Source organism: Octodon degus, unplaced genomic scaffold, assembly GCF_000260255.1.
Source record: "Octodon degus isolate 3935 unplaced genomic scaffold, OctDeg1.0 scaffold00005, whole genome shotgun sequence".
NCBI lineage: Eukaryota > Metazoa > Chordata > Mammalia > Rodentia > Octodontidae > Octodon > Octodon degus.
In genome coordinates, this window is record NW_004524581.1 from 2975277 (window position 1) to 2988918 (window position 13642).

The 13642-nt window shown below is 37.9% G+C and overlaps 1 pseudogene; it reads right to left on the reverse strand.

Moving 5' to 3' along the window:
• Positions 1-5013: 5013 nt before the first annotated feature.
• The window catches only part of LOC101562765, an 18887-nt pseudogene continuing 10258 nt past the window's right edge, over positions 5014-13642 (reverse strand).

The window sequence follows — 13642 nt, forward strand, 5'->3', positions numbered from 1 at the left end:
AACTCTATGCTAAGCAGGCTTTCTGATTTCCACCCATTTTAGAAGACTTAAATTGCAGGGCCTAGTAAGTCGTGTTTCCCTGAACATGGAAGCTGTATGATTATAAATATTAGACTGAAATTCTAACTGCTGGGGAATAATTCTTTGTGAGCCATGTTCTGCATGTACTATGTGAAATGGACAGACTGAATTTGTTTTAAAGCATCTTTTCAAAGATATGTGTATAGCAAGGATCTCTGAATAACAGACATGTGTTCTTCACTGGGGCAGAGGGCTCATTTGTTATGTACAAAACAAACAAAACATAACAAAGAAATAATGTCTCTTTCTAATGCAAAAACAGGAAGACTTGCCTGCAGCGCATTGCCAAAGACTTTTATAACTTGTAAGTAGAGTAAAATCTCCCCTTGCTCCATACTTAATACTGTCTGGTTCAACCTGTCCTACACTATTTGCTCCCTAGCTACAGCAGAGATAGCACAATTTTATTTTCCCTCCTGAGCTGAGGCTGTTCTCCTGTGCTTCTCTCCTTTCTTCACTGGCAACGCAGTGGAAAAGAAGTTCGCTCAATCCTTGGTCTACTCTTATAATACGTAAATGTACTTCAGGCTGGCAAAGCTCAAAGCTTGTCTTTGTCTCCTGGAATGGTCCTGTTCAGAATGCTGAGTAGTGATCCTTCACTCCAATCTGAAGCGTTTCTCCCGGCATACCTTCTAATCCACTTCGTGGGTTAAGACAATTGTCTGAAAGACCAGTTTGCCCAATTTGCATATTGCTATAACCATATATTTTTATAGCATTTACACATTGTTTAGTTTTAAAAGTTATTTGGATTTCTATTATGTTTTCTTTTCTCTCTCTTTCTTTAATTTTTGGTTTAGCTTTCATGTTGTGCTAAAAATAGCCTTTTATAACATTTCTTTTCTCTTCTTGATGACTATTCTCTAAATGTGATGGGAGCAGGCACAGTGATAGGATGGTTCTGCTGAAGGACAGACCAGAGAACAAATTATGGAAATAGGCTTTTGGGAAATCAGTGCTTTATGAAATGGTCTGCTTCCTGGAATTTCAAGCATTAAAGAGACCTTGTTGACTTTTACTCTAAAAAGTATATTCACTTTCTACTAAATAAGAATCCAGTTCTTAGAATTTGTGGAATTAAAGCATGGTACAGGAAGATGAAATCACGTAAAGTTGTATAGTGCCGGTTTGACACAGAAGTGGAGTTATCAAGACATGAGCGCCGGCCACCTGCTCTGGAGCACGGCCTGCTGCTCATCTCATAAGAAATAAAGCTGGTTTGTGACCGAAAATGAAAGATTTCAGAGCAGCGAAACTACAAATCCTAAAGGGATGTCGTGTGTCATTACGGTTTTGGGTTCTGTTTCCATGATGGTTGATGATATTCATTGTATTTTCAGGTGGTTGGTATGCATTTATACAATATCTTTGGAAAAATATTTATTCAGACACTTTATATATTTTTAAATTCTTTTTTTACTATTTAATTATGTCATTTATAGCATCTGGACACAAATCCCTTTATTAAAAGATTTACATATACTTTCTCCATTTTTGTGAGTTATCTTTTTCTTTTATTTATGTCACGCTTCATAGCATGGAAAAGTCTTGATGAAGTCTAGCTGATCCATTTTTCTTCTGTGCTTTTGATGCCATATGTAAAAAAGCTCTTATTTATTCTAAGATCATAAAGATTTATTCCTATATTGTCTTCCAAAAGTTTTAGTTTTGGTGCTTATATTTAGGTCTTCGATCTAGTTTTGGTTAAATTATGAATACAGTGTGAAGCAGAGATCCAGGTTTATGCTTTTGTACACAGCTATTCTGTTATCATAGAATTATTCTAGTTTTTAAAATTCCTCCTTTCACTGTTGAATTATATTGTTGAGGAATAACATTGCACCTATGTAAAAATCAGATGGCCACAAATAACTTTGAACTGTGTACTCTCAGTGGTCGGAATTACTTTCTCATGCTAGTACCACATTGTTTTGGGTGTTGTGGATTTATGTTAAATTTTGAAAATGAAGTTTATATCATCCAACTTTTTCACTGTTTTTCAAGATTATTTTTACTGCAATGGGGAGTGGTGGCACAGGCGTGTAATGCCAGCACTGGGGAGGCTGAAAACAGGCAGATCACTATGAGTCCAAGCTATGTAATGAGACTCTGTATGAAATACATAAAAAAACATTAGTTTGACTGCAGTCCTTTCAATTTCCATATAAATTTAAGGTCACCTCAATAAGAGCAAATAAAGCAAGTAGAACTTTCGTGAGGCTTGCATGTGAGCTGCATGTCATTTTGAGCAGTGTTTCTCTCATTGGCCTTTTCACTTCTGGAGGTACTTTTTAAGTTCTTTCAACAATTCCTAGTATTTGTGCTTCCCTTTTTAAGTAAATTCTGGAGTATTTTGTAATTGTTGATGCTATCATAAGTGGAAAATATTTTCTTAATTTCTTTTTTATTGTGCGTTATTAGTATAACAATACCATTTATTCTGTGCACTGATCTAAATGCCAAGACCTGTATGCATGGAAGGCATAGCCTGTTTCTCTGACCCAGTAGCCCTAAGAACAAGTTCCTGTAAGATGGCAGAGAACATTAGCATAGAGGAGATTTTTCTCTAGCTTTTGATTATAGGAAATGAACTCTTGTTCTTTCACCATTAAGTATCACATTTGTTTCATTCCTAGATCTAAATTTTCAGAATAAAGTTGTGTATCTTTATTCCCAATTTTTTGATGCTTTTGTCATGAAAAGCTATGGATTTGCCCAACTATCTTTTTTTCATGTTGTTGAAATGTTCATTGTCTCATTTCTCTACTGCTATGGCATGTTGCATTAATAGATTTTAATATGTTTAACCAAAAGTGTATGCATTTATTAAATAAAGCCCAGTTACATGTAGTGTATACTTTTTGGATTAATTTTCTAGTATTTTTGAAGATGTGGGTGTCTATATCTAGATGTATTACTTTGTGTTTTTCTTGATTGTTTTTGATGGGGGAGGATATGAGAGTCACATTAGTCTCAAGGAATGAGCAAGAAAGCGAGTGTGCCCTATACTCTCTACTTTATAGACATCTATACAGAATGGGCATGAATCATTTTAAAATAATTAGAACACTTAATCAGTGAAGGCATCTGCTTAGAAGTTTCTGTACACCCAAAGAAATCATGAACAGAGTAAAAACAAAACCCACAAAGTGGGGAAAAATTAGCCAACTGTCTCTCAGACAGAAGCCTTCTATTTAGAAAGCATAAATAATTTAAAAAAAATCAGGCTGCCAAAATTCAAAGACCCAGTCCAAAAATGGGCATTTGAGATAAATGCACACTTCTCTGATGAAGAAACACAAATAACAAATAAATATATGAAAACATATTCAACACCGTTGGTCATTTTATTGATGCGAATTATGGCCCTGAGATTTCACTTCATGCAAGAAAGACTGGCTATCATAAAGAAGTTAACCAATAACAAATGCTGAAGGGGCTGTATGGAAATAGGAAGGCTTCTCCACTGTTTGAGGTTATGTAGATTTGTACAACCTCTATGCAAATCAAAGTGCAGATTCTTCAAAAACCTAGGATTTGAGGTCCCATTCAATCCAGTTATTCCCTTGCTGAGTGTTTTTCCAGAAATGTAAATATCATACCACAATGATATATGTTTACCCATGTTTATAACAGCACAATTTGTCATAGCTGAATCTTGGAACAGCCCAAATGCCATATCAACATATTCCAACAGCCCAAATGCCCATCAACATATTCCAACATATCATTATCAATTGATAAAAAAGATACGGTAATTTTATACATTGGAATATTATTCAACTATAAAAAGGATAAACTGAAGGATTTTATAAATAGAAACCATAATCATAAGTGAAATAAATCAGGTCCATATGTGTAAGCATTTTATTTTTCTCCCTAATCTAAGATTTAGACTGAAAGATTAAATAACATCTGAAAGGTACAATAGATACTGTGAAAGGGAAAGAAACTGCTCAAAGGGAAGGAACAACTAGGATGAGGGAAGAGAAGAGAAGAAAATAAAAAGGCAGGAAAGGAAAATATACAATTATATACACAGGATAGGCTAGATAATTGTACCACTGATTTCTGATGGTCAATTGAAAGAAGCTATTAATGTTTCAAATATTTTTCTCTCCCCTTTTTAAATTTTATAAATTTTTGGCCAATTTTTCATGCTTACATCTGGTAATTTGAACAACTAATTTAAGATAGCAATATGCAAGGCTGGCCAGATAACTCAGTGGACTAAAGTCACTGCTTGGGCAGAGTACAGGGACTAGGGTTCAATCCCCACCATGCCGTGTCAGCCCCACCTCCTGGGAGCTCTGAGACAGTGACTGAGTGTGCCTGTAATCCCAGCACTTGGGAGGCTGAAAACAGGAGAATCACTACAAGTCTGATCTGTGTAGTGAGACCCCATAGACCCTGTACTAAAATAGATAAAAGAACCCAATATGCAATATAACCACCATTGTTGAATTCCTATTACATCATTTAGTAAAATTCTGTATCATTTCTAATATCTATTTTATATTTTTTGTACAGAAATCCTTTAATTTTCATTTTCTCACATTAAAAAATGAAACACACTGTACAAATACTTTCCATAGCAGATAACACATGGTCCCGTTCATATTTTTCTCCAAGTGCTACCTGGAGCAGGTGGCCAATATTCTGATCCAGATGCAGTAGCATGCAGCCTTCCATGGAGGGTCAGCCCCTCTGTTCTTAAATTAGATTAAATGGCATGTGTCAGTGTCCATATATAGACTTGAAATGCATCTGTCCTGAGCAGTTCTGCTGGGAGGCTGAGGCCAGTGGTGGCTTCTGGTCTCAGAGTTAAAAAGAGAGGTCCTTGTGCAGCAGATGGTAGCTTCTGTGACAAGTGGTCTCCACTGTCCTGCTGACCCACCTGCCTGCCAGGCCAGCTCAGACCATCCACCAGGATCAGGTCAAGTAGCTGTAGGTGTCCTTCTCCCCGTCATGTGCTCCAAATACTTCTTGATCAGACCATTGTTGTATTTCTTGGTCACCAGCCCTCGGGGCTTGCACCTGGAGGATGGCTACTTGAGGACCTCGCCAAGAAGCTGCTGGTGATTCAGGACCTTCCTTATCTTCATGTTGCGCACGATGACCACCTGAGTCAGGAGTTTGAAGTCCTCTTCGATGTGCTTGTGTGTGGTTTTCTGCTTCTGCTTCTGCTCCATTTTCATAGGCATGTTGATATTAACACAAAACTTCTTATTTTTATACCCAAGATATAATTTTATTGAAGTGTCCGGTTTCAATTCCACCTCATCAACATTCACATTTTCAAGACCATTAATTTCGACTTCAATAAAATCTGTAGGACTTGTGCCAAAATGCCCATCTTGATCTGCATGCTGCCCGTCAGCTGCTGCACGGTGTAGGTGTCCTCTGAGTTGTACTACAGCAGGATGTCCATCTGGAAGGTGGGCGCCTGCAAAGTGTGTCTAGTTTGGAAGCAGTTAATTACCAGCTCTCCTTTGGACAGCTGATACAGCCAGATCAGTTTCCTGCCACTGTGACAGAAAGCTGGGAATCACTGGTAACTGCACTCCAGCTCAGATGGCAAAGTGAACGTGCATGACTGCTGGAAGGGCCATGAACCGGAGCTCAGAACCTGGATACTAAAGTCCAAGTCCAGGGGCTCCTCCTTCATCAGGTGCGTCTTGAACTGCTCATTCAAATCTTTGCTTATACTAATGTCCTGGAGCATACGCTGGAGCTTGGACATGTACTCGAAACCACAAGCCTGCTTCAACTTGGAGATCACATTGATCTCAGCATCATCGTTCATGCTGTTCTGGTGCACCAGCCTCTTGGCCAGCATCTTTGCATAGGCGTTCTGGAACACATCTTTGTCCTTGATGAACTTGAAGACAACCGTCACTTGGTTGAGTGTGTCTTCCAGTTCTTCTTCTGGGTTCTTGGAACTTTTCTTCAACAAGGAATCACAGTACTGAGCTAGCAACTCAGGAAATTTACCAGATTACTGGGCCATCTTGGTAACTGCATTGTTGTTAATGGAGCGACCACAAGCCTTGTCCAGTGTAGCCACAAAGCCGGCATGATTGTTGAAGGCCACATCACCAAAGCGTTGTACTTTTAATGAACATCCAGCACTCTCTGTACATATGCTTTGGGCTCGTTTAGAACAGCCTCGTCACTCTTCTCAATTGCTGCCACAGACCCTGACTGTGAATGTGCATCTCAAGCAGCTTTTTCAGTTCTCCCAGGTCATCCTGGATTTGAGATACAAGATTATACACATGCCCCATATCTTCATTCTTGTCGGCATCCAACAGGTTCTGCAACTCCTTGTGGAAGATTTCCAGGTGATTCTCAATGGGGACCTGCCACCCTTTCAGGCCAGCTCATCCTGCCTGCTCTCTTGCAGGTAAACCTGGACTATCCACTGCTCCTACAACAGATGTACCCCTGCCTTTCTCATCTATTTAGTAATTGGGTTCTGTTGTAAGAATTTGGTACTCTCTCTGGTATAAAATCTCTCTGTGTCAACTAAAAATTGAGATTCAAAGGATTCTTTATACACTGTTAATGTAGTTTTAACTTAATCCCTTGGTTAAGTGCATCATCTTCATTCAGCTCCAATTGCACATAAGACTGTACAACTCCACTAATCAGTCTTATATTGAGGGTCTCACCATGTCTTTCCTTTACAAACAGTTTTAAAACCACATTTTATTTTTACTGATTAGTAGGACAGTTTAAATGGTCCTTCATTTGTACCCGCTTTTTTGTTTAGTTTTGTCGGAGATGGGTATTCCATTGCCATTTAAATATTGTAGGTGTGTGAATTCAGCTAAATATTCCAATATAGTCCAGTAGTTCATAATAGCAGTGGGTTATCATTAGGACTGGCAACGTCAGAAGTTGTTGACTTGAAAATTTTACAGCTCAGCATATTAATATGGATTTACTTTATATACCTTGTTTTTATACTTTTCTGCTAATGGCTAAGACCAAGATAAATCAAGACCCATATAACAAGAAATGTAATGTCTGTAGCTGCCAAGGTCAGTCAAATCCCCTCAGGATTTACCCTGAAACCCTGTACCTCAGTTTGTAGATCCTTTGTCAGTGTCAGCCATGTGGATGAGTCACGGCCATTGCTTGGCCAATGTGCTCTCTGTGAAAGCCTGAGAGAATGTTTTCTCTCCATGTGACTCTCCTTAGGCACACTCTACATCATAGATCACTTTCCTCTGTGGCCCTATAGTCTCCTTGATCAGAAAATTTGGGACACCACCGAGTTATAGGATGTTACAGTACAGGTTCTTTTATGTCCTGAGTTCTCACTGACCTTGAATGGATAGGGCTCAAATGTTGGCTGTCCTTGTAACCCTTCCTTTTCTCTATTTTTTTGATCTGAAAACTTAGGTTTTTAACCCTCCAGAAGAGAAGCTTCATGATATCATTACCCTATAATATAGGCAGTTGAGTTTAGCCTCACTATCTGTCTGAATATCAAACATCTTAGACATAACATGGAACAGGTATTTTCCATCAAGCATTGATATGTTAAACTTTAAATCTCTACATAATTTGAAGAAAGAAAAAAATGCATTTGTTACTTGTTTATTCAATGACCTAAACAGACAATCTCTCCAGGTTACCAATGCAAGTGAATAGATTTATATATTTTCTTCCTTCATCACATTCACTTCAAAAACAGTGTCTATTGAGGTAGGCACAAATTCCATTCAGCTCTTTGCTTAAAAATTGGTAATATTCCCTCTGCTGAGTATAGAACTTGAGGATGCTCTCATCCATCAAATCTTCTCCATCCTTAAGATTTGCAAAGTAATTTTTGTCTGAGGTAGACTTGCTGGATTCCAGCTCGGAGTCATCCCAGATCTGATTGAGGCTGACCTGCTCCAGGCCGTGGGGGTTCCTGCTCTTGCCTGATGACACTGTGAGCAGTGTTCTGAAGCTGCCTGGTACAGCACTACTTATTCACACACAGCTCATTTGCCATTGGTTGAAAATATACAGTATTATTCCGACTTTGTTCACAGCAGTGCAAAAAAAGACGTGCTTTAAATGTAGAGAACGAGATCTCATTCCAGGCAAACTTGCACCTCCTGGGTGCCCCAGGCTCAGTGATGGGGCCACCACTGACTGGGCCCCAGCCCCAACAAGCCCCATCCCACTGAGGTCTCTATTTTACAATTTTTATTGTCTTTAAAAGATAAAATAAAATTTCTCTTTCAGTATTTATTATGTATCTTTCTTCATTTTTCATAAATCAGTATAGGTGCTTAATGGTTTTTTATGTAGTAATTTTTCCATATCATTTAATGTATCTAATACTTTAGCATGTAGTTTTAATGGTATTCACATATAATTTAAAAAAAATCCATAAGATCAGTACTGATGTCCTGAGTCTTAAGCACTCCACAACTAGGTAATGTGTTGGATATTTAACGTTTATTGACTAGTTATCTTCCTCTGTTTTATTACTCAATTTTTGCTGTCTTTAGTTCTTTATCTCAATTACCTCTGACTTGATTGAAGATAATGGTGCCAAGTTCTATTGTGGTACATATGTCAAAGCCTGTTTCTTTACACCGTGTCCTACAAATTCAAGAAATAATTGGATTTTCTTGTATTTTGGAGATAATTGATGAAATACCGAGAAGACCAAGAGTCACCTAAGAAAAATATAATAAAATTGGGTGCAACAAGATCTGTTAATCTCTTCAAAAGGCTGATTCTCAATGTCAAGAAAAAATTCTAATTAGAAGATTAAATCCCAGGCTGTGTCAGAGAATTACAATTTCAAATCCCATTAATGATATACCGCAAACAGACAAAGAGTTTATAACTAAACAGATGGTAAGAACTCATACCTTGGTACTTTTATCTCTGAAGACAAAATATCTATCCATTACCTCCCATCCAGCTACACTGGATTTATCTGGTCATTGAGAAGACCTCCATTTCTCTGGTTTGCACTGTTATTCCTAAAATCTGAGCTGATGTCTCATTGGTAGATAAATATCGCAAGCAGGCTTCTGCTTTCTTTCTAAGAGGTGGAGATCCTCATCCACAGAAATTATAAATGCTACTTTGTATTAGAAAAGGGATTTTCCAGATGCTTATAGGAGTCATGAGATGAGAAGATTGATTTGCATAATAATTGACTTGGGGTACATGTAATTACAGGTATTATTTTACCAGGAAGGAAGAGAGAGCTGGGACACTCAGGGAGGAGGAGACAAAGCTGTGTGTCCACAGAGGCAGAAGTTGGAGCCACGGCAAGTTCAAGTTGACTTAGAGCCTTTGCCTCCATGGACTACTTGATTTTACCTCTGAGGTCCTTTTTTTTGTTTTCTCCTTACCTTATGTATTTAGTACAGGGTCTACAGGGTCTCACTACTCAGATCAGGTTTGTAGCGATCCTCCTGTTTTCAGCCTCCCAAGCACTGAGATTACAGGTGTTTGCCACCATGCCCAGACTCAATTGCAGCCTCAGCGCCCTTGGGGTGGGGCTGGCACAGCATGCCTGGGACAGAACCCAGGTCCCTGCGTCTGCCAGAGCATGCACTTTAATCTGCTGTACCCTCTGGCCGACCGGCTCTGTGGTTCTGAATTCATTATTTTGATCTTTAGAGCAGTGAGGAGATGAATTTATATTGTTTTAAGTCAAGTTTTTTGTAATTTCCTCCATCAGATTATTTACTACATGAATGGAAGGTCATTCAGTCAATGAGTGATTTTGAGTGAAGCTTGCAAGTCAGAAGAGTGTGCATTGAGTTCTTTTTCTATCCAGTTTTCTGGTTGTTACATTGCCACGTGAATTGACACCTTTTGTTCTGTCCTGGCTGCTCTGCACAGTGAGATTCAATAGTAGTAATAAAACAGTATCTTTTTGGCTCAATTGTCACAAGCAAAAATAGCTAGAAATATAACACTCATATTCTTTCCTAGTTCAAATGAGCAACTGTAACATCTCTCGTGTCCCCGTAAACAGATTTGCCTCTTGCTTTTCTCTCAAGCCATAATGTTTGCTATTTTCTTCGGTATAACTAGAGACCTTTCTCCTAACTCCTTGGTCTGTCTGGTGAATTTCAATAGATAATTTATTTTTGATGTTCCTCTTATCACCCACATTTCTTCCCCAGGATTGAGGTAATGAATTTTTATTGCCTCTAAAACTGGCAGAACCCTTCTTTTGTACTCGTGCAGCTGGAGCCATTTTGGAATGAAAGGAAGTGTTTCCATCCATGACGGATCTATCTATTTCCATGTGTGTTATTTCCCCTTTGAGCAGGCTGTAGAGAGCAAATTCATTGGAACTGCTCGTTGCTCTACTATCATTCCCCCTCATTCTCTCATAAGTCATAATTACAGGGCCACGAGACAAACAGCATTACATACATAAGACAGCTTCCCCTTCACTTCATCCTGAAGTCATTACTCTAAGCCTCTGCTCTCTGAGTCATAAGTAGAGAGGAATTTATAACGGGGAGATCCATTTACAAGAGGTTAGTGACGGTACTCATAGCATTATGGATTAGAAGTATTTGTTAAGAGGTTTTCCATGTAACTGCTAGTGTATCAAATTATTCCTAGGAAGGCTTTCAGTCACTAATAAAATAATCCAATGATAGAGATTGTTTTATTGTTGTTGTATTTTAATCATTGCTGAGGATCAAACATGGTGCCTTATACATACCAGGATACCGTGCCAGAGTTTTGAGGGGTCACTATCGCTTGAGCATCAATTTTCTCTATCCAACTGATAAAGCTGTAATCCAGAAAAGAATCTGATCCACAAAGTCAGTTTCAAGTTAATGTTTTGCTTCTTACTAATATTCTTTTAGCAGCACCATTCAAATTTGATTGATGAGTCTTCTGTTCTTCAATGAATATCAATAAATGGAAATAGTTTACTCCTACAGAATGCAGGTTTCATTCAAAAACAAGTTACTAAATGTTCAGTTGAATTTGTACCCAAGATGCCATATGTCAACAAAACTAAGCTAACAGAAGATGCAATAGTGAATAAAGAAACAAAGCATTATATCATACTTTTATATATTTTAAAATTTTGAAGGCAATTCAATCCAGGACCCCACTTGTCTTTCAGGAGCCATTTCTATTCCTCATTCTCCGTTCCCCATTCCTATTCTCCAAAAAGTTTCCCACTCAAAAAATGCTTCTATCATCTTCTGTCTTAAAATAGCCTGAGTTATTAGTTTTATTTTATGAATAAATAAATGAAGTGAAGTAAAATTAACTCAAATCATAGGACCATCTGTAACCAGACTAGGAAATAAACATTAACATCTAGAGTATTGTCTCCTACTATAAAAAACAGCTCTATTGTAGCACAAAATAGTACTCAACCAATATCACAGTATGAAGGATATGGAGGAAAAGAGAGGCAGACTCATATTTGGGTTTATCAGGTATGTTTTTGCATTTATCACATGATACAAGCATCTATTAGATCTTTTATAATGATATTGAGACTTGATAGTGTTTTAAATCACATAAAACACCCCTTATTATATTAATACAGAAAGCAAATTCGTACTTTTACATATCTTCAGAAATAGATGAAAAAATTAGGACAGGTTATTACAGAAAGTGTTGAAATTATGTTAATGATTACATGAATAAATAAAATGTAATGTTCTCTAAATTCATTCATTGATCATATAGCGATCAAATGCAAGTTCAGATATCGTCTCAGGTAAAATTTGTTGTTCCTCTTAAGATTACCACAGTAAAATGATATTGGAATGAAAATAAGTCTGCCAATGGGAAGCTTATATTTTATAAAAGCAAGAATGTACAGCATTAAGTTTTAAAGAGAAAAATGAAGCAGACAGAAAAAGATGAAAAATTAACTATAAAACTTTTGTTTATAAGGCCTCACAGAGAAGATGACATACAAAAACTTAAAGGTAAAAAAAGAAATGAAGGAAAAAATAATGAAGAAATGTGGAGAAAGAGTTTTCTCAGCAACAGAAAAGAATGTTAAGTACTTGAAGTGGGAGTGTTGTATTCAAATAATGCTACAAAATTAAATACTGTGATAGACTGACTAAATGATGGTAGAAAAGGACAAGATGCAATCAGAAAGATAATGGCCAGCAAGACTGAGGAGAATCTTACAGGTGGGACTTTAGTTCTGAGTTAGAAAATGACTCCTTTAGAGTTTTCAAGTGATAACTGTTGTAGTGACTTTGGTTTTAGGAAGATAATTCAATTCAGCTGTTTGAAAAGGCTCTAGAAGATGAGGAAAGGAGCAAAGATTTCTTTTTCTGATTACTATGGAAACAAATGTTTTTGTCACAGAAGACTCTCCTAGAAGCCAGAACCTGGCTAGTGGAGTCACTTAGGATGCAAATCACTGGGTCATGAACTTGGCTCTCTGGCAGCAAGGGAGGTTGACATGGATGCTAGGACCATTGCTGACCATATTCCTGAACATCAGTTCTCTGAACACAATCTTGGCGTTGAGCAGAGGAAGTAGATGAACTGCAGAAGACAAATGAATATTGATGTTGAAGCAAATTCATCAAAATTAAAGGGAAATTTAAATATCAGATCTTTTGTATATGAATGATTCAAGACTTTCTTGTTTATTTAGGAAGTCAGAGATATGCATAGAAGAAGCTAGATGACCCAGATGGACTAAAAATTTTGAAAAAGGCTAAGGGATTTCTAGTTATATAAAGTAACTGTGAGCCTTTGCAAGTTACAGGAACATTTGTTTCAATGAACACCTCGGCCTTTCTTGCTTTAAAAATAATTAACACCTGAGAAATGTGGGCAAAAAATAAAATTAGTGTTTTAGTTGGATGTGTGTCACAACCCTGCAAACTAGCTCTCGGAGAGGCTGAAGCAAGAGGTTCACAAGTTTTATCTCATCCGGTGCAATTTAAGAAATTACAAACAGACAGATAAGCAGAGAAAGGGCAAGGGCTGTATCTCAGTATGAAGGTTCTGGGTTCAATATCCCATGTCACAACAACAAAAAGAAAGAAGAGGAGGAAGAAGAGGAGGAGGAGGTGGAGGAGGAGGAGGAGAGGAAAAAGCACAAGGAGGAAGAAGAGGAGAAGGGGGGAGAAGAAACTCAATGGTTGACACTACGTTTTAGAAGAGATATAAAGTGTTTTATATGCACTTGACAATAATAGCATAAAAATAAGGCTGGCCAAATAGCAGGTGGATTAAAGCACCTGCAAGCAGAAGCAGGGACCAGGGGTTAGATCCCCAGGCCTGCGGTGCCAGACTGTCCCCGGGGGCCGGGGCACTGAGACGGCAATTGAGACTGGGCATGGTGGCGCATGCCTGTAATCCCACTCTTGGGAGACTGTAAACTGGAAGATCACTGTGAGTCCGATCTAGTAGTGAGACCCTGAGCATATAAAGCATAGAATTAGTATCACTGGCATGTGACTAGGTAGTACACACATATTTGCAAGTAAAAAGTGAACTAGCAAGTATAAATATGCCAGAATTACATAGGAAGATAGCATAATTTTGAAAGCATATTTGAAAGACAGGTTTT